At 34.8% G+C, this 27334-nt stretch overlaps 1 long non-coding RNA gene across 3 annotated transcripts in view; it reads right to left on the bottom strand.

The window, feature by feature from the left end:
- Positions 1-27116, bottom strand: part of LOC102153033 — a 98350-nt gene extending 71234 nt beyond the window's left edge. For 2 of the 3 annotated variants that reach the window (XR_005371888.1, XR_005371890.1), the window contains exons 1-3: positions 26928-27116; positions 22151-22275; positions 20120-20265 (exon numbers count right to left, since the gene is read on the bottom strand). This is a non-coding gene — a long non-coding RNA (uncharacterized LOC102153033). Of the gene's footprint in view, positions 1-12456; positions 12839-20119; positions 20266-22150; positions 22276-26927 lie in introns of those variants that run through there. The other variant, XR_005371889.1, reaches the window with a different exon arrangement.
- Between the last annotated feature and the right edge of the window lie 218 nt (positions 27117-27334).

Raw genomic sequence — 27334 nt, 5'->3', positions numbered from 1 at the left:
AGGTACAAACCTATCTTGCTTTTTTCCCCCGTGGTGCTATAATTAAAACAGGAAAGCAAAGGGCATCTGGAAAACAAAATAAGTGTAGCATAATTAAATATCAAGTTTCAATAATAAAATGGTAAAAGTTATTATGGGGAAAACCAATGCTCTTTTGAACAATATGATAAGCAATTACAGAATATTAATCCCCAGACAAATCAGAACTATGAAATCATTCTATTTTCATCCACATACAACAAGAGCTCTCCTAAGCAGAAGTGGGATAATTGAGGAGAAATGTGAACCAAGAGCATGTTTGCTAAACCAGAGGATGGTAGGTAAAGGATACCGAGCAAAACATTTTTTTTTTTTTTTTGGCCAATGTCTGTTCAAGGGGATTATAGACAATGAACACTTTGTCCATTAATCTAAGTTACCTCAGTACTTTAACATCTAAAATATAGTGTGACAATAATTTTTTGTCCAAAGAATATCTCAAGAATGAAAAGGTAGCATTATTGAGGTACCTGGATGGCTCAGTCATAAAGCATCTGACTCTTGGTTTTAGATCAGATCATAATCTCAGGATTGGATTCCATGTGCTCAGTGTGGAGTCTGCTTGAGAGTCTCTACCTCTCCCTCTATTGCTTCTCTCTCTCTCTCTCTCTCTCTCTCAAATTAAATAAATAAAATCTTGGGAGGAAAAGATAGCACTATTAAAAGTTATACCAGACCTAAGTAAAAACCAGATCTTTTCTGAGTGAATCAATGTATGGTCGCCAAACTAAAACTCTACTTTGATTTGGATTCTTCTCACTCGGGAAACAACATATCAGATAAATTGCAAATTCTTCTTCCTAATATTCAGAGCTCTCCTTAATGTGACTCCATATCGCCTATCTATTACTCCATTGCTGTCAGGCTGTCCTGGGAAAGAATTAACATGAGATTTTCAGGGTGACTATCCTAGTAATGAATCATGGAAGTCTTCACTTCCGTCAACATCTCAGTGACTGTGAGTGTCAGATTATTAACTTCCATGGAAGGATAATGATAACTTTCTGGGTTCCCATCTGCTTGTAATTTAAGGTACTTTTTTCCTACCAGGTCAGAGGAGTAGAAAAGTGGGATCTTCTCTTCCTCGGTTGGAAAAATTTATATAATCTAGGTATGATCTTGAGCAACGACTGGGAAAGCAATGTGTGGATTTTGAGAAGTAGAGTTCAGCTCACTGCATTAGCAAAAGCTCAAGAAAGTTTCAGGGGAATTCCCATGGGCTTAGGGGTTCAGGCTGACTAGGAAATGTGAGTTAGAGGCAGTGAGATCCAAATCTAAACACCATCAGTTAGTCTGGAGTGTTTATGTAATGGAGTAAGTGAGACCAGATTAAATGGGAAAGCTTTAGCTAGGATACTAACAGGTGCCTTGGGATCACTCACTGTGGCCAAACAGGTTTCAAAACAGTGGGCTAATTCTAATGATGAGCACACCTAAGGCTATTGATAACCATACTGCCCTAGCTTTGACATTCAAACAAGAATTGATTTGGAACATGTGGGTTCCTTGGGGATAAGGGTGAATGTATAGATCTGAGCAATTAGTGAAGAGGAAAGAGGACAGGAGCTAACAGCAGCACATTTTGGGACAGATGGTGGATATTCAAAACCTAGTTACTCATGCATCAATAAAATGATTTCAAAAGCTACTTGGACTTTTTTTTTGAGTACTTGTAAATACTATTGACAATAGACATTTTAAATTTAGCAGCTGATTCACTGACCTATTATAATTAGTTCTGGTAGCACCTGTTTATGATGAAAGACATATAGATTTAGTCAGACTCTTATCTTCTTGTCTGAAACCTTAATGCTGGAATCTCCTAACTCACAACTGGACTGTGAACATTGATTACTCTCACAGCTTGCACAGATATGGGTAATTGGCTTGAATTTTTATTGACTGTGTGAAATGGGGAGTTACCCTAATTAACATGACAAAAAACTTGTACTTTGTACTTTCCCATTTCTGTGTGTTACAAATCACCTAAATTGATATATCTGCAGCTTTCTGGTATTGCAATTGTGTTTGTGCATTTACTTACAGATCCGTTAATGTAAGAGGAAATGTGTCTACAATTAAGAGATTAAGTCTGTTATTCTCAACATATAGCCTTATATGTTTTCCTAGTATAATTCTCACGAGTTTTATTCTTATCTTCTTTGTCCTCTATAGTGAATATCTTCTTGACACTGCTTTAAAATTGAAGGTTCCTGTCCATCATTGCCTTAGGCTACCCAACTTTTTATTCATATATCAATTGGAAAGTTGTCATGATTGTTTCAATCCAGGAAACTGAGGCAGAGTTAGTGTTGTGCTCACTGCACTCATGAAAATAGAATACTTAGCCATTTTCTTCAATGTGTTAACAAGTAAAGCACTGGGCACCTAACATGAGGTTATGGAATTTGGAGATGGTTAAGATTTGTTTTTTTCCTCTGGTGATTTGAAGCTGAGTTTATCTTTGAAATACTCTTTGATGCTAATATTTTGCCTCATTGTATTATTATAGTCCAACATTACCAGATAAGTTTCCAAATACTTCTCTTTTGGATGCTTTGTATGTGCCTAGTAGTTTCAGAATTACCTTTTGAACATTGCTTTTATAGGCTAATCCTTATCTTTTTAATATTTCACTCTTTCCTTGTGGAATGTCAAACCCCTTCGGTAATAATTTTAAAATTTATTAAGTGTCCTCTACATAGTAGCTAGTTGGGTAACCAAAATAACATTGTAAGATTGGCAAGGCAATTATTTAATCTCTGTTTTACCTCTATTTGCTTTGTTGAGAAAGCAGAGACACACAAAAACTTAATGATTTGTTCACGTTAAAATAGCTATTAGAAGATGAAATCACAAACTTAGGGCACAAGGGAGTCTCATAAGTACTTCCATTCATAAATTAACTGATATATGAACTGATGAAATCTGAATATATGTAAATGTGCCATATTTGCAAAATGACACCAAATAAGTTGAAAATAGCAAACAAAAAACATTGTGGTGGTTAGGAGCATGCAGTTGGAGTAAGAAAGATCTAAACATGCGTCCTTTCTTTGACACTCAGCAGCTCAGTCTCCTTAAATATTATGCATCCTTAAAATGAGCATAAATTTCATTCTGACCTCATAAAATAATTATGGGAATTAAAAGCAACAGTGAGGGCAGCCCGGTGGCTCAGCGGTTTAGTGCTGCCTTTAGTCCGGGGCGTGATCCTGGAGACCCGGAATCGAGTCTCACGTCAGGCTCCCTGCATGGAGCCTGCTTCTCTCTCTGTCGATCTCTCTCTGTGTCTCTCATGAATAAATAAATAAAATCTTTACAAAAACAAAACAAAAGGCAACAGTGGACATTAAGTGCATTAACATAAGAAACCAACCTTGATAAACACTTAATAAATTTTAACTTTTATTGAAATTTAGATCTAATATAAATAGAACTATTGTTATAACTTGTTATTGGTTGTGGGTAGACTAAGACTTGAGTGTTTTGTTTTTTTTTTTAACTGAAATCTAACTTGGAGGGCTAGATATCTTGCTCAGCAAATTTTCGAGCATTCTATATTGATAATCATTCTTTTGGTACTTGCTAGGAACTCTGTATTATCTGTTCAGATATTACTGTTTTGTCTCTTCTGTTAACTTCTACTTTTGAGGCCACACCTAATTCTGTTTTATTTTCTCCTTTTGATTTTAGTATAAGAGAGAGAGCCTGGTTTCCTGCTACTATACCATCTTATGGTACATTTTATGAGAACAACCTTGTAGATGATGAATAAACAACCAGACCTTAGGTACTAAACAGTAAATGCCAAGTTATATGTGCTTCCATGATCTCACTCCACATATCCCTGATTATCTTTTCTGCAGATGGTAAAAAATGCTAATTTGGCTCAGTTTAAATCTCTAATGACTAAGAATGACTAAGAAACCCTGGAAGTGACTAAATTTTCAGGCAATTAATAGGTTAATTTTTTTTTTTTTTTTTTTTTTGGTCAGGCGGCAGCATAACTTGAGACAGATAATGTACTTCTATAACAGAAAAAGAAAGTTGCTTTCCATACCCAGAATTTTTCTCATACAACATGTTCTCAACACATATGTATATATTAAGTTGTAACTCTGGTAGTTATTTATTCTGTTTGCTAACTAATTGTGGCTCTGTCTTCTGGAACCATGACAAGATTGTACTTCCTGGTCATTTAGGGGATGAGTGGAACTAAAAGTTATACTTGGAAATGACATAGGTCCTGTCTGAGACATAATTCTTAGTTCCTTGTGTAAGAGTCACCTGAATTCTTTTTCAAAACTGAGTAATAGCTTCTCCATTAGCTGGAGTCTCTGAGTGTCCCAATCCAGTATAATCTGGTCAACTCTCACTAATTGAAAAACATAGAGCAGTTAAAATTAAATTTCACTTCAGAGCAAGGCATTAATGTTTATAGTCAAGTGCATACTGCCTATGTCCCCTGACAAAGAGCATAAAAGACACTGGAAATGAATCCTTCTAACATATGCATGACTGTCACATTCTACCCTGAGGAAAAGTGAAAGCAGAAGTGTTCTGCCTAAATTGAGGGGACGAAGATGCATACTGAGATTTGAAATTAATCTTTTTCCTTCCCCAATTACAAGTGTTAACCCTTGTGAAAAATGAATAAATAAGACTACTGCTAGTATTTGAGGATTTACTTTCTTTGGCTATTCATGTTATTCTGTCATTTTATTTTTACTACAAACTTAGAAAGTATTTGTTTTTATTGTCATTTTAAGATCACACCCCCCATCTCAAAAATGCTAAAACATTTGCTCTTAATCAAATGCCTAGCAAAATGTTGAATAATATCAACCCAGATCTGACTAAGTTCGATAGATTAACACTTTACATCATTCAGTTTGGTCTCTCACAGAATTGAGATACACCTGGAAAGGTCTCCAAAATTAGATCATTCCTTATAATATGAATCACCCATCAAAGAAGAAATATTTCAAAGATTATTTATAGTCACCTCTAAGCAACATTCTCATCAGAAGGCAAATTAACTTAATGGAAAAGGGGTGTGGTTAGAAATCTAATACACTGGTATATCTCTGAGTTCTACTATAAGTCCCATGGCTTATGATATTTTCTTAATTTATTGCCTCAGATCTTTCATTTACTGAACTTACTTCATTAAATTCTCCATTGCACTATGATAATGCCAGAGATAATATAAGGCTCTCTCTGATTGTTTTTAAGATTTATTTATTTATTTGTGAGAGTGCATGTATGCACTGAGAGTGCATGTATGCCCTGTGGAGGTAGTGAATGGGGGAAGGGCAGAGGGGGAGAATCTTCAGGCAGACTCCCTGCTGAATGCAGAGCCCCACAAGAAGCTCAGTCTCAGGACACATGAGATCATGACCTGACCTGAAACCAAGAGTCAGACATTTAACTGACTGAGCCACCGAGGTACCCCATAAAAGTTCTATGTTTTAACTCAGGAGTTATCTCTGATCAATCTCTTTCTGCTTAGATAAAACTTAGATATTTCTGTTATTTTTCTTACAGTTGCAAACTAAGCTTATTCTATTGTTTGTGTGTGATTTCTACTTTGCATGATGGTGTATTTTATCTTTTTTCCAAAACAGACCTTCTTATATGTCCTTTAGAAATACAGACCGTCTTCTATGCCCTTTCTGAAAATCTAATGCTCAATAGTTTCTCGACTTTCCTGGATTTATAAGTAAACTACGTGATATATAATAATTGAGTAATCACATTTTATTACTTGGAATCATCCAGATCAATTACTTAAGTTTTCCATGTTTATCCTAATTTAGAAAATTCAAAATTCCTACGTTGTATAAAGCATGCTTTGTGGAAAGTAAATTAACTTTAGAAAAGAATTAATGGAAAGTCATTAAAATACTTTAAAGACTTAAATGACTGATATTCAAATCTCAATATCCAGCCCTTAAAAATGAATATTTCTACTTGGATGTTCCACAGGCCTCTCAGATTCAGTGCCTTCGAATTGAACTTCATAATTTTTCCATCCTAACTAGGGGCTACTCCTGTGTTTTCTGTCAGAGAGTGACATCACATATCCTAATCTATTCCCTCAATTTAACTTACTTCATATCCAATCAATCACTAAACTGTTTTTATAATTATATTTGTTGAATTTCCCCTAAATTTTATTTCTTCAGTTATGTTCTGGAATAAATCTTATGTCTTGCCATGAAGAGTGGAGCTGCCTTCTAACTGGTCTTCCTATCTTCTTCATTGCTTATAATGCCAAACAAGATGTATTCACAAGCTGGATTCAAGTGAACAGGATGTTGAAACTTGGCATTTATCATTCTTTTTTGATGTTTCTCTAAACATAATGTGATAAACTGTTAGATGTTTTATTAAACAAGGGTTTTTCTCTCCCTTGGGGAACAGAAGTAACCTTTTTCACAAGTCCTGTCCATACCTTTGGAAGTCCACTTTGCCAATTCAATTAACTACTTTTATATTCTCCAGAACCCAAGTGGTGATTAAGTTCAATTTCACAGCGCAATTATAAATGTCTCCTTGATTTGTTCCCAGAAAATTTCAATATGGATCCACAGAGGCTAAACTTACATTAACTTGATCTTGTGTTTACATTTATACATGAAAGGATATATTATTCTATTAATAATCTCAAATTATCTTTAACTTATCACACTCACCAGACAATAATATGCAATGAGTATGAATAGACAGTATTGACTAGAAAAACAGTCATGACTTCAGTGGCACTTCAAATGTTCCATTATGTAATTTCTTTTCCTGAAGCAGAAAGCCTGGCAATATTTTGTCTAATGACCTACTTTCATTTTTCTCTGTGACTGTTTTACACTTTCATGCAGATTTAGTTAGGTGCTTTTTAAACTCTAACCTACTTCTTTTTTTTTTTTTTCTAACCTACTTCTTAACTCAATTTTGCTTCTTTTCTTTCCTTGTGTAGCTAGATGGGTGTACTCATCTCTCCACCCTACCTTTTTGTTTTGTTTTGTTTTTTACTTTTTTCATGCTTTCTATCTTACTTTAAAAGTCTAAACCTGGTATCTGTTTGTGAGCATACATTGTATTAAAAGTGGATCTTATTCCACTTTAGACAACTTTTCTTTCCTTTCCAATACATGCACTACATGTTATTCATCACATACAAAATTCTGAGGGCCACCTTGCTCTTTCTCTGAATCTACTAATTTTCAGTGTTAGAGCATTCCAGGTACAGAAACCTGATTTCTGTCATGATCCTGAAAGTGGTGATAAGTCTGTAATTTTTTTTCTTTACAAACTAAGAAGAGGACATTACATGTACACTGTCAGATTTTAATATTTACTCAAAATATGACAAGGAGCCAATTATATAATTCTTCTAATTTACTTTCTTTACCTGAAAAACAGGAGTAATATGATCTATTTACTATGCTTTTTTGTGTGGATAATGTGATTATTTTTTCCTTCTTGTAGTCAAGAGAGGAGTATGAGAAGGGAGAGACAAGGGAGGGGAAGAAGTGCTTAAAAATATATTCCAAGAGAGAAATATATCTCTATTTTCCAGAATAAATCATTAGACTACCATACTGGCTAATTTTTTTATTTCAACGTCACATCCCTTTCTATATACATTTTGATATATTATTTATAAGTCCTTTCAAAATAAATATTTCTATATATTAACTTCTGGGTCAATTAGTTAAGTGCCACTTTGGCAGAAATGTGCTTCATTTTTGTTAATAACAACTGTTTCATATCTTATATACCTACCTTTGATTTTTTGATTTTTAGAGTAAGCTAAATTAAGTATTCATTATGTTCAACTGATACTAGCGCTGCACTGACATTTAGTATACCTTATTTTGTCAGATTTTTCTCCCTAACAATGACATTCATGCAAGTTAGTGTGAAATCTTAAGGAAGTTATCCTATTGATTCCAAAGCAATCTTTCACTTCATCCATCACTGACACCTTTCCAGTATCTCTTCTTTGTTCTTCATTTAGCATTTGTGATGGCAAAATCATAACATTCAAGAAATTGCCCTGTATTGAACCTAGTAATCCAGTAAACTTTGGCTTCAATAACATGCTGTGTACTTAAAAGAAGTAAATATTTGGAATCCATTGTGTGCTCATAAAAGCATAGTATTTAGAGGCACATAGGGGTGTCAAGATCACAAAAGTAATTTAGGAGACCACTCAGAACATCATCACATTTCAAATAAGCTAGAAAACCAGTCTGAAATATATCAGGTAGCAATTATGTTGAGAGCCACTCTAAGCCTTATTGTGTCAAAAATTGTGCTTCATTTTTGCTTTACTATTTCTTCAATATATAATAACATTTCATCCATAAACACTCCATAAAAATAGATTATAAATGAATTTATGTAATTGCCATTTATATAAGTGGAAAGGCAATTGGCTGTTATTTAAAATTAAGTTCTAGTTCAACTTCTTTTTCTAATTAGTTGAATCCTTGGGAAATAATATAGTTAATGATTCCTTTATATAGAAGACTACAACCTCTCTCACAGGAGATCAAAATGACAAAAGTGGAAACGCTGTGTAAATTACTGAACTTAATTCTTTCTTTTAGAGAAACAGTATGAGCCTCTTTTACTCCAAAATTCAATTTCAGGTAAATTGCTGGTCCAGATCCCTATAAGGGTTTAGATGCCTAAGCTAAGGGAAATAAAAGGCAAAGCTTACCAAACCTTTTTGATCAATCCTACATCCTTGATCCCATGTTTATGTTAGGGGGGGCACTAGTGCTTTTGATTATCAGAAAGCATTTGTGCAAATTATATGATGATCTTCACCAAATTCATATTTTGTAAACATCTGACTGTCATTGATTTCATTATTATGACTAAATACAAGAGGAATATATTTGGTTCCCAAACACATTGATAATGCATTCTTCCTTACTTGGACACTTATTTATCCTCTCTTCTTGAAATCTCATGTTTTATTTTGTTCCTTTCTGAAATCTTCAGGTGCTCAGCTATGTGTTGTCCTAACTTGATTAATTTAAAATATATGGATAAGAAGCAAAATAGTTATATCTTTCATAAAGGACTTCTACTTTATGAATGTCTTATATTTTTACTCAAGCATCTTATTCCTTTATTTTCTTACCAGGGGGATATTTTCCACTCATCTATGAATTTTTGTTAGAAAAAGAACTATTACTTTGTACCCTGCCCTCTATTTTTAGCATGTGCATTATGGAATATCATTATTCAGAATTATATGGTCATTTTACATGATTTTGAGGTCTATCACCATTCCAAATACATTGTTCAAATCATATAGTAATTTAAATATTAAATTTGCTGCATGTTATCCATAAATTTGATAAACATGACATCTCTATTATTAACATGTCATAAAAGTAGATTAGGTACAATAGTCTGTATGTAAGATCCTGAGGTAACCACAAGAAATCACTCAACCAGTTGACCAAAATCCAACTTATATTTAGGCACCATTGTTTGATTTCTTAGCCAATAAATTGTTGTTGCCACCATCTTTCCTTTGCAACTTCAAGTATAAGAAATACTATCAAATGCATTACTGATCCCTATGTCTGTCTGATTTTTCTAATATCTATTCATCTATTATATTTCCCAGGGAAATGAATGGGTTTAGTGTGATCCCAAGTGACCTGAACCATATGTTAGTGGTCCTTGATTATAGAATCTTGCCTAGGTTCAACATTTTGTGAACCAGTCCACAGCTTGTTAACTCCATTTTGAGTCTCCATTGTAAAAGTCAAAATGAAATTTGCCAATTTTACACATATTATTCTCCTATTTACAATAATGGCTCAATGATCACCACTGTCCATTTCAGAGATCTTGCTTACTAGTTCTTCACTCCAGTGTCAAATTCGTCTGCTGGGGAACTTGAAATGATTCAAATGGCTGGTTGCTCACATAAAATATCCTGATCCACCATGAACATCATCTGGAAAGCGGCTCCCAGTATTTGTATTTATGCTCCTATTTTAGTCCAATGGTCATTTTACTTGATGGAGAAGACAAAAGCCAAATACTGATTACATTTTCTGATTTTCTAGATTCATCATTTAGCACTTTCAATACTTCCTTGGTAAAATCTCAAATATTAACAAAATTAGAAAATCATCACAGCTTCTCCACTGGCCCCAAGATGAAGAACTGTTTTTTCCTTGATTTTTTTGTGCTAAAAATAAAAAAAAGAAGCATTTATGTCTAACTTAGCAATTTTCCTATCTCAGCTCATGTGGGGCTTTTCCATTAATGCTATTATTATTTTTATTTTGCAGTCTTTGGTTATATTTACCTTGATTTTCCTTTTACCTGTTTATGCACCCTTTTGAATTTTTTTTTTTAATTTTTATTTATTTATGATAGTCACACACAGAGAGAGAGAGAGAGAGGGGCAGAGACACAGGCAGAGGGAGAAGCAGGCTCCATGCACCGGGAGCCCGACGTGGGATTCGATCCCGGGTCTCCAGGATCGCGCCCTGGGCCAAAGGCAGGCGCCAAACCGCTGCGCCACCCAGGGATATGCACCCTTTTGAAATGTAAATACATTTGTATACAAAATCTGCTTTCAGACTATACATCACATTAGCTCTGAAGAATAAATTCAAATTTAATTCATAAAAATTCATTTTTTTTTCCTGGAAAAGTCAGTAATTCTCTCTAAGCCATAGTTTCATCATCTGTGAAATAAGTGTAGTAGAAACACCTATCTTAACTTTTGATTTAAAGTGGCATTTAGGTGTCCCTTTCAAAGGTGGACAGAGACCATTTAGGCCTCATTCTCTAACTTTTCTGAGTAAAATATGATAATTTTTACATATATGGCCAAACATGAAATCTGGAATGGCAAGTCTTCAGATGCCAGAAATAAGATTTCAAAATCATAGAGAGTATTTTGAAGCTCATAAAAATTATTGTGGTATTGAAACTGTATATATAACAGAGAATTTGGCTTTACCCCAGTGAGGGAAGAAAAGTAAGAAGTAGAAACAAAATAAGCATCCTTACCTTGTTCTTTATTAAACATGGAGAAGTGATTAGGGAGAGTAGTTTATATTAGGTTAAATATAATGGTTTAGTCTTATGCACTGGGGAATATTTTTTTCCCCTACAGTTTCCACTTAGAAAATGACCCCTATCTTATATCATACACAAAAATCAACTCAAACTGGATTAAAGACTTAAATGTAAGACCTTAATCCATTAAAGTCCTAAAAAACATAGAGGAGAAATCTCCTTGACATGCATCTTAGAAATTTTTTTATGACCCCAAAAGCAAGGCAACAAAAGCAGAAATAAACAAGCAAAACTACATCAAATAAAAAGCTTCTGCACATCATATAAAAAGCTTTCTGCACAACAACGGAAAAAAAGCAACAAATTGAAAAGTCAATCTACAAATAGAAGAATGTATTTCTAAACCATATATCTAATAAAAATTAACACCCAAATATATAAGGAAGTCATATAACACAGAAACAAAAAAAAATAACCCAATTAGAAAATGGACAAATTATAAAGCTACTATAATCAAGATAGTGTGGTATATATAAATAGGACAATGGAGCAGAATCGAAAGTCTAGAACTGGATCCATATAAGCATATTTAACTGATCTCTGACAAGGGAGCAACGATAACACAATAGTGTAAACATAATCTTTCCAACAGATGGTGCTGGAACAACTGGGTATGTATATATATATATATATAAAACAAGACACAAACCTTACAGCCTTCACAGACATTAACTCAAAATAGATCACAGACCTAAATGTAAAACACAGAACTACAACATTCTTAGAAGATAGCATAGGAGAAAATCCTAGATAAGTTGGATATGGTAATGACTTCTCAGACATAACAGCAAAGGAACAACCTATGACAGAAATGATTGATAAGCTGGACTTCATTACTCTTAAAACTCAGCTCTGTGAAGACGGTGTCAAGAGAATGATAAGACAAGCCACAGGTTGGAACAAAATGTTTACATGCAAAAGACATAACTGATAAAAGATTGTTGTTCAAAATGTACAAACTTAAAACTCCACAATAAGAAAATAAAGAACTTAATTAAAAAATGGGCCAAAGACTTTAAAAGATACTTCACCCAAGAAGATATACAGATGGTAAGCAGTCACGTGAAAAGATGCTCAAAACATGTCATCAGGAAAATGCAAATTAAAGTGACATACCAATACATACCTAGTAGAATGGTCAAAATCCAGAACACTGACAACACTGAACAATCAATAATGTATTTCTTGATTACTGCTTTTGTACTAACAACTGTGACAGGTGATTTCATAATCTGTTACTTAATTACTCAAGATAGGTATGTTTATTCACTTTTCCCATTCCTATCCCTGAGCATTCTGAAGTAAGAGAGCTAATCCGTTTTTTTCCATAGGTGTCACATGAGGCCAGAACTAGATGAAGCACTACTTAACACTATCAAATTAGAGTTACATAAAAATGTAATTCTATAGGTGGAAAATTCTTAAGATTACATAGTCAAGGTTTCTTTAAGTACAGCATGTTACCATATAAATTTTGAATTTTCCTGAGATTAGTATCCACTACCTCACAGTCTAGTTATTTCCATTGCTGTATAGCTTTATTTGTTAGAATGTCTTCTTTATACTACACTAAAATAGCTTCCTGAAATTTGTATCAAATCAGTCTGTTTTCTCCTCCAGAATTATACAACAAACTTCAAAATCTTCTTCCACAGGGATGCCATGCTTCCTGTAATTGAAGATAAAATCATAATTTCTCTTACTAAGATTCATCTCTGTGGCCTCAGCTGTATTAACTGCTCCTCATTTAAAGGATTTCAATATCTTGTACAAATACTATGCTACTGTTCAATTAGACTTACCTTGCAACATCCAATACTAATTATGCAATTGATTATATAGGTAATATATATACATATATTCAATAAATATAAACAATTTATAAAGTAGAAACAATTCAATCACAACAATTGTGATTTGAATTTAGTAGTAGTCTCTCACTTCCCTTATTCTGGATTACATAAGTTAATAATTCATGTTATGTTTTGTTCTTTTTCCTCAAATCTTCTGAGATGATTTTGACTAGCTTTTGTCATCCAGAAACTAGTTGTCAGACTTACTGCCTGAACACACTAGTGTATCATAATCTGTGAAGTACTTACTTTGTCTCAGGCATTTTGTTGCAACTAATAACTACTATAAAATATGGGTTACTTACTTTAACATTATTATGGTATAACTAATTTACATTCCAGTGTTCTTTATTAAATAACAAAGAGAAAATGAAATGGTCTATAATTTTTTCACAACAAAGAATGGCTATATTGAAGACTATCTATCTATCTCTCTATATATATTTATATATACATGCCTCGATTTAAAATATAGATAAATAGATATAAAATCAATAAACAACACATGATACTGGTTTGTAAGTTCTTTTTTATTTTCTCCAAAAATGTTAGAAATTGTTTTATGTATTTATTTTTGCAAATGTGTGTGAGATTTCCTAGGTTATAAAATCAGGATAAAAGCTGCTGAGTTATAGGGTATGGCTCTTTTCAAGTTTACTAAATATTGACAAATGTCTTTCATACTGGTTATAGAAATACACACATTCTTCAGCAGTATATAAAAATTCTTATAGCTCCACATTCTTCCTTTGTCTTGTTCCTTAACTGTTTCTCCCCAGTTTTATTGAGGCATAAAGTTGACATATAACATTGTATTAGTTTAATGTATACAACATAATGATTTGGTATAGGTATGTATTGTGAAATTATTAACACAATAAGTTTAGTTAACATCTATCACCTAACAGAGTTACTTATTTTTCTTGTGATAAGAACTTTTAAGCTATACTCTCGTAACAACTTTCAAATATACAACATAATATCTCTACCTATAGTCACCATGCTATACATTATATCACCAGGACTTATTTATAACTAGAAATTTGTACATTCTGACCCATTTTCCCTCAGATCCCCCATTCCCAATTCTGGTAACCATCAGTCTGTTCTCTTTTATGAGTTAGATGTTTTGAGATTCCACACATAAGTGGTATCATACAGTATTTGTCTTTTACTGTCTGACTTATTTCACTCAGCATCATGCCCTTATTCCATACATGTCACAAATAGCAGGCTCCCCCTTTTCCTTCTGGCAGAATAGTATTCCATTGTATATTTATACCACATTAACTTTATCCATTAATCCATCATTGGGCACTTTGGTTGTTTCCATGTCTTGGGTATTTTTAAACAATGCCTCAGTGAACATGAGGGTGCAGATACCATTTTTTTTTTTAATTTATTTATGATAGTCACACAGAGAGAGAGAGACAGAGGCAGAGACACAGGCAGAGGGAGAAGCAGGCTCCATGCACCAGGAGCCCGACGTGGGATTCGATCCCGGGTCTCCAGGATCGCGCCCTGGGCTAAAGGCAGGCGCCAAACCGCTGCGCCACCCAGGGATCCCCAGATACCATTTTTAGACAATGATTTCATTTCCTTCAGATATACACACAGAGTGGGATTGCTGGATAAGTAGTCTTCTTTCTAATTTTTTAGGAACTTCCAAACTGTTTTTCATACTGATTGAAGTAACTTACTTTCCCACCAAAAATGTACAAAGGTTCCCTTTTCTCCATATCTTTGCCGATACCTATTATTTCTTGTCTGGCCAACTAACTAGAAGCTCATAAGAGATTGGGAATCAACTGCTTCTTTTCTTTGGGTTATGTTCTCAGTAGATTTTCATGTTTATCCTTCTTGTTACTATTTAATGCATAACATTATTTTGGTCTGTTTGTCTATTCCAATTCCATGTATTACAGCAAATTTTTCTTGACTTACAATAAGACTTTGTGATAGAGAATTCTCCTCTGACATGGCTCTCCTTCTTGTCATGTTTCCTTACCAATTTTAATGGATCACTTCAAATCTGTTTTGATACTCTATTGCAATAGATTTTTAGAATATGGGTGAAGAGCAAATAAACATTTTCCCTTTGAAAATTAAGAGGGGAATGAGACTCCATGAGATCAGAGTATTTCCCATAGCATCTAGGAAAGTATTTATACATTGTCAGTACTTAATTAAAGCTTTATTGTTACAGTAAGAGATAATGCCAGCGAGTGTATTAACAAGTATATAAGATACAAGATTTTTAAATAAAAGTTCTTAAATAAAAACTTCTTGTGGGCTAGGGCCATTCTACTGTTGTTTTTTTCTCCCTCTGCATGTAATAGTACAATTAAGCTGGCAGATATTTGATTAAAGCTAATGATTTCATTTGGAGTTCACAAGATATGTTTTTGCTGCAGATAACAGAAGACCTGCCTAAAAGTGTTTTTTTAAAAATAAGAGTTAATAATCTTGCATAATAAGATTTCTGGAAGTAAAGGTTTTTAGATTTGGTTAATTCAACAGATCAGCAAATGCTAAGGTGCATAAGGAGTGCCTTTTATTTTTATTTTGGTTCTTTTCTGTAGCCACATCATAGCTATCAAAGCTCCAAGTTGATAGCCTCATAACAATGCCCAAAAGTAATAAGAAAAGGCAGGGTTTCTCTTCATGTCATCTCATTGATCATAGAGTAAGTCAGGCTTATAAGCTCCCAATAACCTTCTATGTCCAATGGCTACATGCAGACTCCCATCATTCATTAGCCAGGACTAGTTATGATTTATTATCAGGCGGAGTCCACCTTACCTGAGCATAATGCTAAGGGATACTGGAATAAAATCAAGTTCCTTTTACCAGTGTAAGAAAACAAAGTTTCTTCCTCATAGAAAGTCAACAATTTCTGTCACATGAAGTTTCATGTTTTCAAGTCAGTAATAGGGACAACATAGCAAACACACTGAAAAGAGTGATTATTTAGGATTTTTCTTATTCCAAGTCATCTATCAAGCTTTTTAAAGAATGTTGATAGTTACTTTCCAACGTCTACAAATTTTGGTAATTCAAAGTGATTTTTAAAAGGCATTTGCTCCTGATTAGTAATATAACAATCTGTTTTCCTCCCACAGTTATCTTTATCTTGTTAACATAAGATTATGCTTTCTTAATGGCTTCTTCGAAATTTAGGGAAAAGGGATGCCTGGGTGTCTCAGCAGTTGAGCGCCTGCCTTTGGGCCAGGGCATCCTGGAGTCCTGTGATGGAGTCTCACGTTGGGCTCCCTGCATGGAGCCTGCTTCTCCCTCTGCCTGTGTGTCTCTGCCTCTCTCTCTCTGTGTCTCTCATGAAAAAATAAATAAAATGTTTAAAAAAATAAAAAGGAAATTTAGGGAAAAAACCCAATACCACAGAAAAATGATGGATACCCCCCGTAGAACAGTCTACATTGTAGGAATCCCAATGAGTATAAAAATATATATGATACATATAAATATGAATATATATTAATTCACATATATATGAATATATATACTATCCAAAATGATTTTTCCATTAAAATTAACATATAATTTACTGTTTATTATAATGATGTTATATAAATCTTTCCTGGGATATCTGGGATTGTCTTTTGGTTCTGTATTACCTCTTTTTCTTTTTTTTTTTTTTTTTTTTTTTTGTGGGAGGAGAGGAAATAGATTCCTTGGAACTATGATTTAATTGATTTCTATTGTCAAAAATAATTTCTATACCCAGTAGTTTTTATGAACTAATCTTGTTACAAAGCTTTAGGGGTCAAAAGTAAGGTTTGATTGAAAAAAAAAGAGTCACTTCTTTTTTTCTAAACTATTCCAAATACAGTCTTATAAAAGTAGTTCCAGTTAACTTTTAAGCAAAAGAATAAATACTGTAACAAGTATATAGACTTACAGATTATATATTAAAAATATTTATTTAGATCTATTTGTTTTGTTCTCATTGTTTTGTTAATCTGTCTAGTTTCTTTTATCCAACAATGTATACATATTTTAAATATCTTGAGTTTCTTACATCAATATTTCAGTAATTTGAAATAGATGTTGATAAGTGATCTTCAAATGTCCATTGATTTTTTTTTACACTACTATCATTTGCCTGATAATTGGAATCAGTCCAGTATTGTCTTTCTGATGAGATTGGCAATCCTAGGATATGAAATATGTGATGGAAAATTTTTCTGAATATCCTTGCTGGCTTCATAAAATAGGCATCTTGGGGATATGCTGAGCTTGTGAAACAGGTAACTAAAGTAGGAAATGGATAAGATTTTTAACTTAAATTGGCCATTATATAAAATGAACGAACTAGCTTCCATTTCCTGTATAAGGAATGATTTCTTCCTTCTGTGAATTGGATGGCAATCAATATAAGGGGTGGAGGGGTGGGGTGGAGAAACTAATAGTAATCCTTCACCTATGAAAAGTAGCACTTCCAAGTTGCAACTGTGGACATGGGGAAAGATATAAGTTGTTTTTCTCATGTTTTTAAAAAATCTACCTCCACAGGATTCAGTTTACATGCCCTTATTTTTAGGAGGTAACTTGTATATGTGAGGTGAGGTCTACATTGTATAAACCAAAATGGAAGAAGCAGTTAAATAGAGAATCAAGACATGATAAACAGTCATATGGATTTCCTGTTTCCTAACTGCCTGATGCAGAGTGCCAAAGTACATTCACACACATGCAGACACCACACACACACACACACACACACATACACACACACACACTCACACACACAGACACACGTGTATCTGTTTGCTAGTTTGGAGTTCGCCACCTGGTTAACCTGGCTGAGCTGAATTCACTTCCTTTCTTTTTCTTTCTGTCATACCACTCTTCATGTTGCTTTAATAGCTTCATTTCCTACAACCCGGAATTTGTCTCCCTGTACTTCTGCTATTACCCACCATTAAAATTTTAATTGCATCATGTTTTATACTGTTGGCTACTTTGCTTGTAAACAGTATGCTTCTCTTCTGTATTATAGAATAAGCTCACTGTGGACATCAAATGCATTCTTAATTTCTAAGAATTTTTCACATTGTTTGACATACACAGGGCATTTGAGAATAATTGTGTGTTGAGTGACTTAAAGTACATCCCTCAGTGCTGAGCACATTGAAAATGTGTAAAGATTATATGTTGACTGATCTATTATCATCCTTGACTAACCTTTTTTCCCTTGAGTGACCAAAAATATATATTAAGAAATAATGTACACTTATGCACACAGTGAAAGTGAAGGCACAATTTAAGAGTTTGGATATTAAAGTTGTTTTAAAGCTTTAAGTCTTATATATTCAATATTTCCTTTTTTAGTCTTTAAATTACTTCAAAAATACAAAGAAAAAATAGTATTATTTTATCTCACTACACACAAAATTATTCTGTCTTAATATATATACTACACAGATACTCAGACATATTTCTTGGCATTTTTAACCATTTTGCATTGAAGATAACTAACACATGCCTGGAGAGAATAGGATTAGGATTACTGTTGGCCATTTTAAACCATTTAGAAATGCCTATGCTTACCTACAATGTTTACTTAATTCTGTGTTCTTATTAAGCCTCAAACTCTGAATATGTATTATAATGGATTTTTTATTCATAGAGATTAAATGAAATAATATGGTTATATCTCATCTGTGAATTTTGTGTATTTATTTACAGATTCATTCACACATTCAACAGGTATTGACACAGTGCCTACTATGTGTTAATGGTATTCTAGACAATAGAAACAAGAAAGTAGCACTGATTAAGGCAGACAAGATCCCTCCTCCCTTAAAGCTTCAATATACTTGAGAGAATAAAAATAAAAATACAAAGCAAATAAACATAAAATACCGTAAGTGATAAGAATGACGTTCAATTGAGTGCTACAAGAGAATAGGAGTACTACAATGAGCCATTATTATTATAAGGAACCTAAAGCAGGAAACTTCCCGGGTTGTTGTTTGAGGAGGAAGAAAACTATATGCTGGCACTTGGGGAGTGAAGAAAGGGATGTTCTTGATGTTATCAAAGTGGTAGTCAGGAGTCAGATCATATGAGGCCGTATAGGCTAAAATAAAGAGTTTGAATGTTATTTAAAATTCAAAAAGAAAGCACTGAGGTTTCCAATAAGGAAGTGATATGATCAGATTTACACTTTAGCAAAGATGACTTAGGCTGCTATGTGGAAAATGCATTGCAAAAAAGATAAGAAAGAAGTCAGAGCAACCAGCTTGGAAGCTCCTGCAGAATTTGTTAAGAGATAATCTGGAATAGTCCAGAAAGTTGGAAGTGGAAATGGAGAGAAGCAGACAGATTCAGAATATTTTCCAGGTACTAATTCTAAAAAGAGTAAGAGGGTAAAATGTAATTATGGTGTGAATATACAGTGTCTGTCATGTACTTCGCTAATTATCTTCATCATTATTGGCTGATGCCAGAATGACTATGCTTTATCATACAACAGCTTAGTAGAGCAGTAGAAATAAAAGGCTTGGATATTAGAGAAGTTGTTTACACCTTATGTGCTTCAGTGTTCTCATCTATGAAATGGGAAATAATATTATATAACACAAAGAGTTGGTGACAGGATTAATATATGCAAAGTACTAACCACAGCTTCTAGTAGTAATAATGCTACATAATATGATAAACTAACAGTTATTTTTGAATGTCCACTATACAGCATCAAAATGACTTAATGGAAAGAAAGTTGAGTTTGGAACCTATCCTTCAACTCTTGCTCCACAATACATCTTTTCTTCTTGGCCTTGATCACATTGCTCAACCTATCTGAATTTCAGTTTCCTTACCTATAAAATGGAGATACTAAATCCTACATCATAAGAGTAATGTAAGAACTAAATGGAATATTTGTAAATCATTCAAATCTGTGATTGGCACTGACAAGAAACTTAAATGTTAGTTACTGTGGAAAGTCAACTGCTTCCAATTCTTTATTCTTTCTCTCATAAAATTTAAGATGTTGATCTTAGCCATGTAGCCAAGTAGATGTTGCTGACAAGATTCAAGGAACAGTCTTTTATGTGCAGGTTTGGGCTTACCTTGTTGTGGTCTTGCGATGTGTAATTAGAAGAATATGGCTTAGTTGGTTGCTGGTTCAAGGAGTATAATGAACCAAATAGAGTAGATCTGAAGCTGGTCTGAAATCTTGAGCCAAGTTCAGTGAAGCCATGGCTGACCCGAAGACCTACGAGTAAGAAAAGCAGTATTTATTACTGTAAGATACGGGGATTTTCATGATAATTGTTATGCAGTTTATTGCAGTAAATGTCACTAATACATTACTTTCTCCCCTTCTTCCTTTTAAATCTGCCAATTCCCAAAACTTTAAATTGTATCAAAAACATAACTTTTTCTGTGTGATTTAAATAATTCTCAAGTATAATTTTATAGGACCTTGACCTGTAGTTAATATTAATTATCAATAAACTAGAATTGTTCATAGTAACAATGTGCCTAGCATTGTGGTAGATTCTCTTGGAAGAATAAAAAAGTAAATATGTGAAACTTGATAACCAAAGGATTTCTCACTGAGAACACACTATGAGTCTTCATGAAGTCATATATCTCAGGCATGCTTGAGAACTTTGAGATGGAGGGACTCGAGTAGGCAGGCAAAGTTTCTTAGATGATGTTGGTATTGAGTTGGACATGAAGGATAGATATATTTCAAAAGAGCCACCTGAATTCTGAAGCATTTTAGCACTACAAATATTGGCTGTGAAAAGCACAGGGGTCATTATTCGGTCCCTGACTTTTGTTTCTTCTGAGGTATTAGGAAAAACAGTCGTCTCTCCTAGCCCCAGGACCAGAGTATCCTGACTATATTCATCCACCTGCCTAATGGCACCTACTTTCTTCAGAGGTTATTGGCATGACAACCTTTCCGTTTGATCAAGTTAACCTTCTGACTATTGTTTTTGTCTTTAATAAGCCAAAGTGACACTTTACATTGAAAGTTAAAAGGGGAAGACATGGGGGAAGTCCATTGATCTACTATTTTATTAGATTCCTGATTGGAAACAAAGATGAACTGTGGCCTTACATGTAAAATCACCCATTTTTCACCTCTGAGGTTTCATATTTGAACCTGATGTGTTATTTATCCTAACTCCCAGACTCTGTAATATCAGTTGCAAGGCATCCAGGGGGAGATGGAAGGCAATTGCTAGAAGAGGAATTTTGAGTAAATGCAATTGAGGTATCGTCTTTCTCAACCTTTTAACTGTACAGCTCAACAGTGAGGGAGAGAAGGAAAGAATAAAGAAGGAAGGAAGGGTGGGGGGAAAAAGGAAGAGGTATAGCTATCTCTTAAAGCTAGTGTAAGCCAAGCACATATTAGATACTTCATGATATATATGAGATATGTGTATTTATATACTTGTATTTACACATTAATTGTACATGTTGTCTCAAAAAGCTATATATTAATAGATCCATTTTACAAATGATCAGTTTATTTAAACTGATCCTGCAGCTAATAAGAACCTATATTTAAACATGCATAAAATAATTAAATAATATAATACCAAGAATAATCATCTCATTTAAAGTTTAAAACAACTGTCTAAAGATATTTTATTATTGTTCACTTTTAGAGGAAACAGGCTAATGAAGGTTTAGCAACATGCCAAAAGTCATACAGCTTATACATGGCAGAGCTCAGCTCATACTTGAAATTATCTAACTACAAAGCTCCTGCTTTTCTTTTTCTAATTAATTAATATAGTTATTCATTAATGAGATTTAAAGAGATTATAAGGACAAAACTCACTTGTTTTCCAAATGTTTTGGAAGAGAAGTGCAGTTGGTGACTATGACAGACTGAGTAGTGAAGTTTCTGTGCTGGTTCATATATCTTGCCTAAATTAAATAATTTCCAAGTTCCTTTTTTTTTTTTTTTCAGTTGTTACAAAGTAAAATCTCTCTTTCCCACCTCTCAACTAACCACTAATTGCATTTCTCCTATTTAGCAGATATGCACTTCTGTCAACTAACCAGTTTCCTCCTTCTGCTAAAGAAGCAAGGATTCAGTAGCAATTAGGAATAATTGTTGTGATTTCTCCACCTACCTAACTCTGGCTTCCAACAGAGCAGCAGATCCCATTAGCCTTTGAAGACAAGAACGTTGAAAGAAAAATGTATCTCTTGAAAACCAATCAGCGTTGAATTTAGGTAATGTTTACTGAGTCCCTCTCTGGGAAAAACAAAATAGATGATGTGTAAAAACATAGAAAAAGTGGGATACAAGGTTGTTTTCTTTAGACAATGTCAAACATTAGAATAATTAGGTGAAGAGGGCAACGTAGCAACTATAAATTATGAATTGAGATGTGAACCCAAAGTATTCTTCATGTTTTACCCAACTTAAAATTCCAAAATTGAGTCGTCCTTTTGAGTTATCAATTCATGAAGAATCCCTGTTTAAAGTGAAAATTCTCTTTGAAGTGATTAGATATAGAGCTGGGGGGGGGGTGGCATATGTGTGTATTTGTGGTGGAGAGAGTATGGAAATCTCTCCAACACTAATCCTATTAAGACACTTAATGCCTCTACAATCTTAGTGCTTGGCTATCTGGAAGACACAGAGTAGGCTATGGGGAGATGACTCAAACGACTGAGATATTTTTATTAAGTTCTAGGCAAACTCTCTGGATAGCTGTCACCTAAGTTTTTACCTGTGCTCCCCACTTGTAAAGAACTCCACTAGTTGTCTTGGGATTTATCTAAAATTGTTTGTATCTAACTGCAGTGGGCTTATAATGTAATACAGTGTAAAAAATATAGACATATCCCTCAAAAACTCAGGGTTGCAAAACTGGTCCAGAACATATGGAAAAAAAAATCATCAAGAAATAAAAACAGGGCAGCCCAAGTGGCTCAGCGGTTTAGCACCGCTTCAGCACAGGGTGTGATCCTGGAGACCTGGGATCGAGTCCCATGTCAGGCTCCCTGCATGGAGCCTGCTTCTCCCTCTGCCTTGTCTCTGTCTCTCTCTCTCTCTCTCTCTCTCTCTCATAAATAAATAAATAAAATCTTAAAAAAAAATAAAAACACTTCATTTACTCTATCAAAATATTATACTGATGCTATTTCAGTAGTTATCCATAAACATAGGTATGTATAATCTGCTTACTAAGCTTTTATTTCAGCCTACTTTTAGCTATTTACATAAACTTTGGCATTTACTCATAAGGTAAAATGAAATCAAGAGGTCTTCTCATTCTAAAATAATCCCTACCCTCCCTTCTTACATCCTCACTATTCAAGATGCCAAATCATTAGAAAATATAAGGACTTTATCTCCTGGTAAAATATGTCACTGCTGTAGTTCAGTCCAATTGGAATGTGATCATGGATTAGTTTAATTGGATCATGAAATTAGGTAGCTCATTTCATGACCCTGATCAAACCAAAAATAGAATGGGAGGTGAAGGTCATGATCAGAGAGCTGCCAGGACTTTGAACCTAGGCTTATTAAAGAGAAGCACTTAGACATGGTGGTGGACATTGCTCCAAACCAGAACTCATATGAAAAGCCAGATCCAACAGGCCTGCATTGCAAACTTTTACTTCTATGCAGATGCCAAACAAGTGGGTTGTTGTCTTTTTTGATATCAGTTTCAAGTATCAGAAATTCCTCTCTTTCCACACTCATTGTATCTTTCCTTAATGACATAATATGAATTTTTGAAATGTCAGCACAATTCCCCTGCTGGAGTCAAATTATCCCATATTAAATTCTCTCAGACGTCAAGTCCAGCATTCAGGGATGTGGCTTCTCATCTCATTATTTTTGCTGTTCTTTCACTTCAATTATAACTTCAAGTACAACTTCATTTTCTCTTTTCCCCAACACTAATCTTATAAGTTATCTTCATGTAAGGCCTCCCACTACCTTGTGCTAATCATGCGGACATTTTATTTGGAACTCTGTAGACTTGTTTGAATCTCATCTGCATATCCAATCAGGTTTGCAAGAACAACTGATCCAATCTCATTTGGGTATTAGACACGAGGACAGGTGATTTTGAGAGCAGCCTCCTGCAGCCAGAGGGGGAAACTGTTCATGTGAGATCAGGAAGACCTTGCTGTTTTCACTCTGCCTTGGGCGGTTCTATTGGATTATTCTCTAACAGTGAAATTTATTGAATAATATTGTTTGCAACCTGAGATTTGGTGCTGTTGGACTTAAAAAAAAGAGAGAGAGAGAGAGTAGGGAATAGAATCAAAATGAGTTTTCATTGAGGTGTGCTTCATGTTTCCCTTGCAATTACTTCAGAAACAAGTCTTACCAATGGGTCCCCAAGTGCTTCCTCAGAGAACATTACAACACAAAAAGTAAGCACAGATATTATGTGTGCAGGTGAAGAATCAACTTCGCGAGGTAGTCTCTCTTGCCCTAATTAAGAGAAAATGTTAGAACCAAGCAGGGAAACACATACTTTCACAGCTGGATCTGGCTCCAGTGATCAAAGACTTCCTCTTGGGGGGAACCCTAATCATTTCTAAGCCAATGGCTATTGGCTGGTAAAACTAAAGCACAGTGATTTTTCAGGCAGAATATCTTGAATGAGGTAAACAGAAGCTTATGCCAGAATAAAAGTGGAAAAGAGGCAGTGTGGTCAAGGAGTGTACTGGAGTACAGCAGGCAATAATAAAAGATGACTTCAGAGACTGGGAGGCCAATCCTGATTCCTTTCTGTATCATTAGGGAATCATAGTTAGATGTTCTGGTGTCTACCCATCGTGTCTGATAAATATCTAATGTATATGATACCTAAGGTATTATATACTACTTGTCAAATCTTCCTCATGGGGTGACTCTTAGTCTCAAATTTGCTTTCAAAAGCAGCAGACTTTATTATTAAAGTCCTGGTTTTTCATGTTCTTACTAGATAGGGCTTAAGCAAAGGTTTAGCACAGCCGTTGGAAAATATTCTGTATTTACTATGCTGGCTATCCTCCACTGGTCTCACTGCTTCAATCCAGACCCACCCTGCTCTATACCCTGGGAGGCTTGGATTGTATCACCTTATTCTCTGAGTTGAATTAGGCTGCATCAATTAGAAGCACTGTCAGTAGACTGTAAGCCAGGATGAAAGAGGGTTTGAAGTACTTATTTTCCTCACTCATTTTCTGGCCTTGGCACTATGGTTCTGCCAGTAGCTGGTTCTGATACCTGTCAGGAGACCCTTCTCTAGCTCTGAATTCTTTCCAGGCAACAGGCCTATAGGTGATGAAGTTTCCCACATCTCTGTCAACATCTCTTTCATTAAGCTATTCTTTTTTCAACCCTTTTGAGTGTGAATTTTGTTAAGAGCTAATGGTTATGTAAGAATCCCAGGAAAGCCAAGACAGAGGGAACTGCTGGCCTCTGCATAGGCTATGTAAACATCAATCCTCTCTGTGTGCCCCCTACATTCCTCCTCCAGCCTTATGTGAAGTCTTCAACATGGATATGTTATCTTTGCATTAACTTCCAAGGTCTCTGTTAAACTGCAACTTGAAAAAATGCAACAAAATAAGCATTTGGCTTGGATTCATTTGTCAAAGTATCTTCTATAAATTGTGAGGGAGCAGGGATTATTCATTCATTTATTCACCCATCTGTTCATAAATTCACTCAATGAGTTTTCAGTATATATCTTTGCACCAGTCTCATGACTGGTGGTAAACAAAAGGTACACTCAATTGCTGCAGTGAAGAGAGCTAAATGGAAGTTATCATTACCTCTAGGCCTGAAGGTGTAAGCAAAGGAAACATAACCAAAGCCCAGAGAGCACTGATGCTAAGGAATCAGTCTGTCAGGAAGGAGCTATAGTTGTAGGAGAATATAGCCACAGCCAGGTCTCCTCACTGGATACTCTACAGTTGTCAGCCAATAGTTGGATTTCTAGAAGACATTTTCATTGGAGGTCTCCATAACCACTTTCAGGTCCGATGATTCACTCATAGGACTCAAAAGTTATTCTCATCACTATGGCTTATTATAACAAAAGAATACAGAATAAACTCAACGAAGGGAAAAACTACATCAGGTAAAGTCTAGAAGAAGACAGTAGCAAGCTTCCAACAGTCCTTTCCCACTGGGTCAAAGAAATGTTCTTAATTCTTTTACACGTGACAACACATGGGAAGGGTTGCCAAGAAGGACATATTTCTGAGCCTAGTTGTCCAGGATTTTTTTTTAAATCTTTTTTAACTTATTTATTCATGAGAGACACAGAGAGAGACAGAGACAGAGACACAGGCAGAGGGAGAAGCAGGCTCCATGCAGGGAGCCAGATGTCCAACTCAATCCTGGGTCTCTAGGATCAGGCCCTGAGCCGAAGGCAGGCGCTAAATCGTTAAGCCACCCGGGCTGCCCAATGTCCAGGATTTTTATTGGGCATTACTTACAAAACATATAGAACCTATGTAATTGACCTCAGTTATTCGAGCTCCAGACCCCCAGTGGAGAAGCAGCTGTTCAGCATTCATCACATTGTTAGCATAAACTATCTGGATAAGTTGGCTCAGGCATGCAAAAGATACTCTTATCAGAAAGAACATTCCAAGAGCTCAGTTCTCAGGAGCCCACTAAGCACCAGTCATGAAAGTAAGCCTTTCTTATGAATGTACAGAGTTTGAGCAACCCAAACTGCTGAGTTAATCCTCTTTTCACACACTTGTAAAAGTGCTATATTTGGTTTTTTTATTCCTCCCTTAAGGTGAACAGCACTTCTGAAAAAATAACATAAAGAACTCAATCTATACTTTCTCTAATTTGAAACTAGCCACCAGTGAAATAGTGAAACTAATCACGTTGACTGGTGTCCCCAGGTGCTTCATCGTATCTTTCCTCACCTTTAGGGTTCACTTAGTCTTTTATAACAAGCTCTCACTGTCTTCATGTTTCCTCTTCTTCCTTTATCAAACCCCATGTTCAGAAAAGCGTAGAGATTGTCACCCATTGCTTACAGTGAGCCTGTCTCTGCTTCTCTCAAAGGGAGTTTACACCTCAATATCCAGCTCTTTCTGTCAAATGAAAAAATATGGCCCCTGATGAATGAAGAAGGAAACCCCTGGGAAATGACTACATTGTGATGTCATTAACTCCAGCCCTAAGCCTTTTAGCTGTTTGATATTTCAATTTTAGAGCTTTATTTTACACTATCCAGACATTTATAATTTTGACTCCTAAATACCTGACCATCAGTTATCCACTCACTACCATTCACATGATAATTAAACCCAGCTAAATAGTTCACAGT

The sequence above is a fragment of the Canis lupus genome, chromosome 17 (assembly GCF_011100685.1).
Source record: "Canis lupus familiaris isolate Mischka breed German Shepherd chromosome 17, alternate assembly UU_Cfam_GSD_1.0, whole genome shotgun sequence".
NCBI lineage: Eukaryota > Metazoa > Chordata > Mammalia > Carnivora > Canidae > Canis > Canis lupus.
Note: the sequence above shows the minus strand (reverse complement) of the source record. Positions and strands in the feature narration are given on the sequence as shown.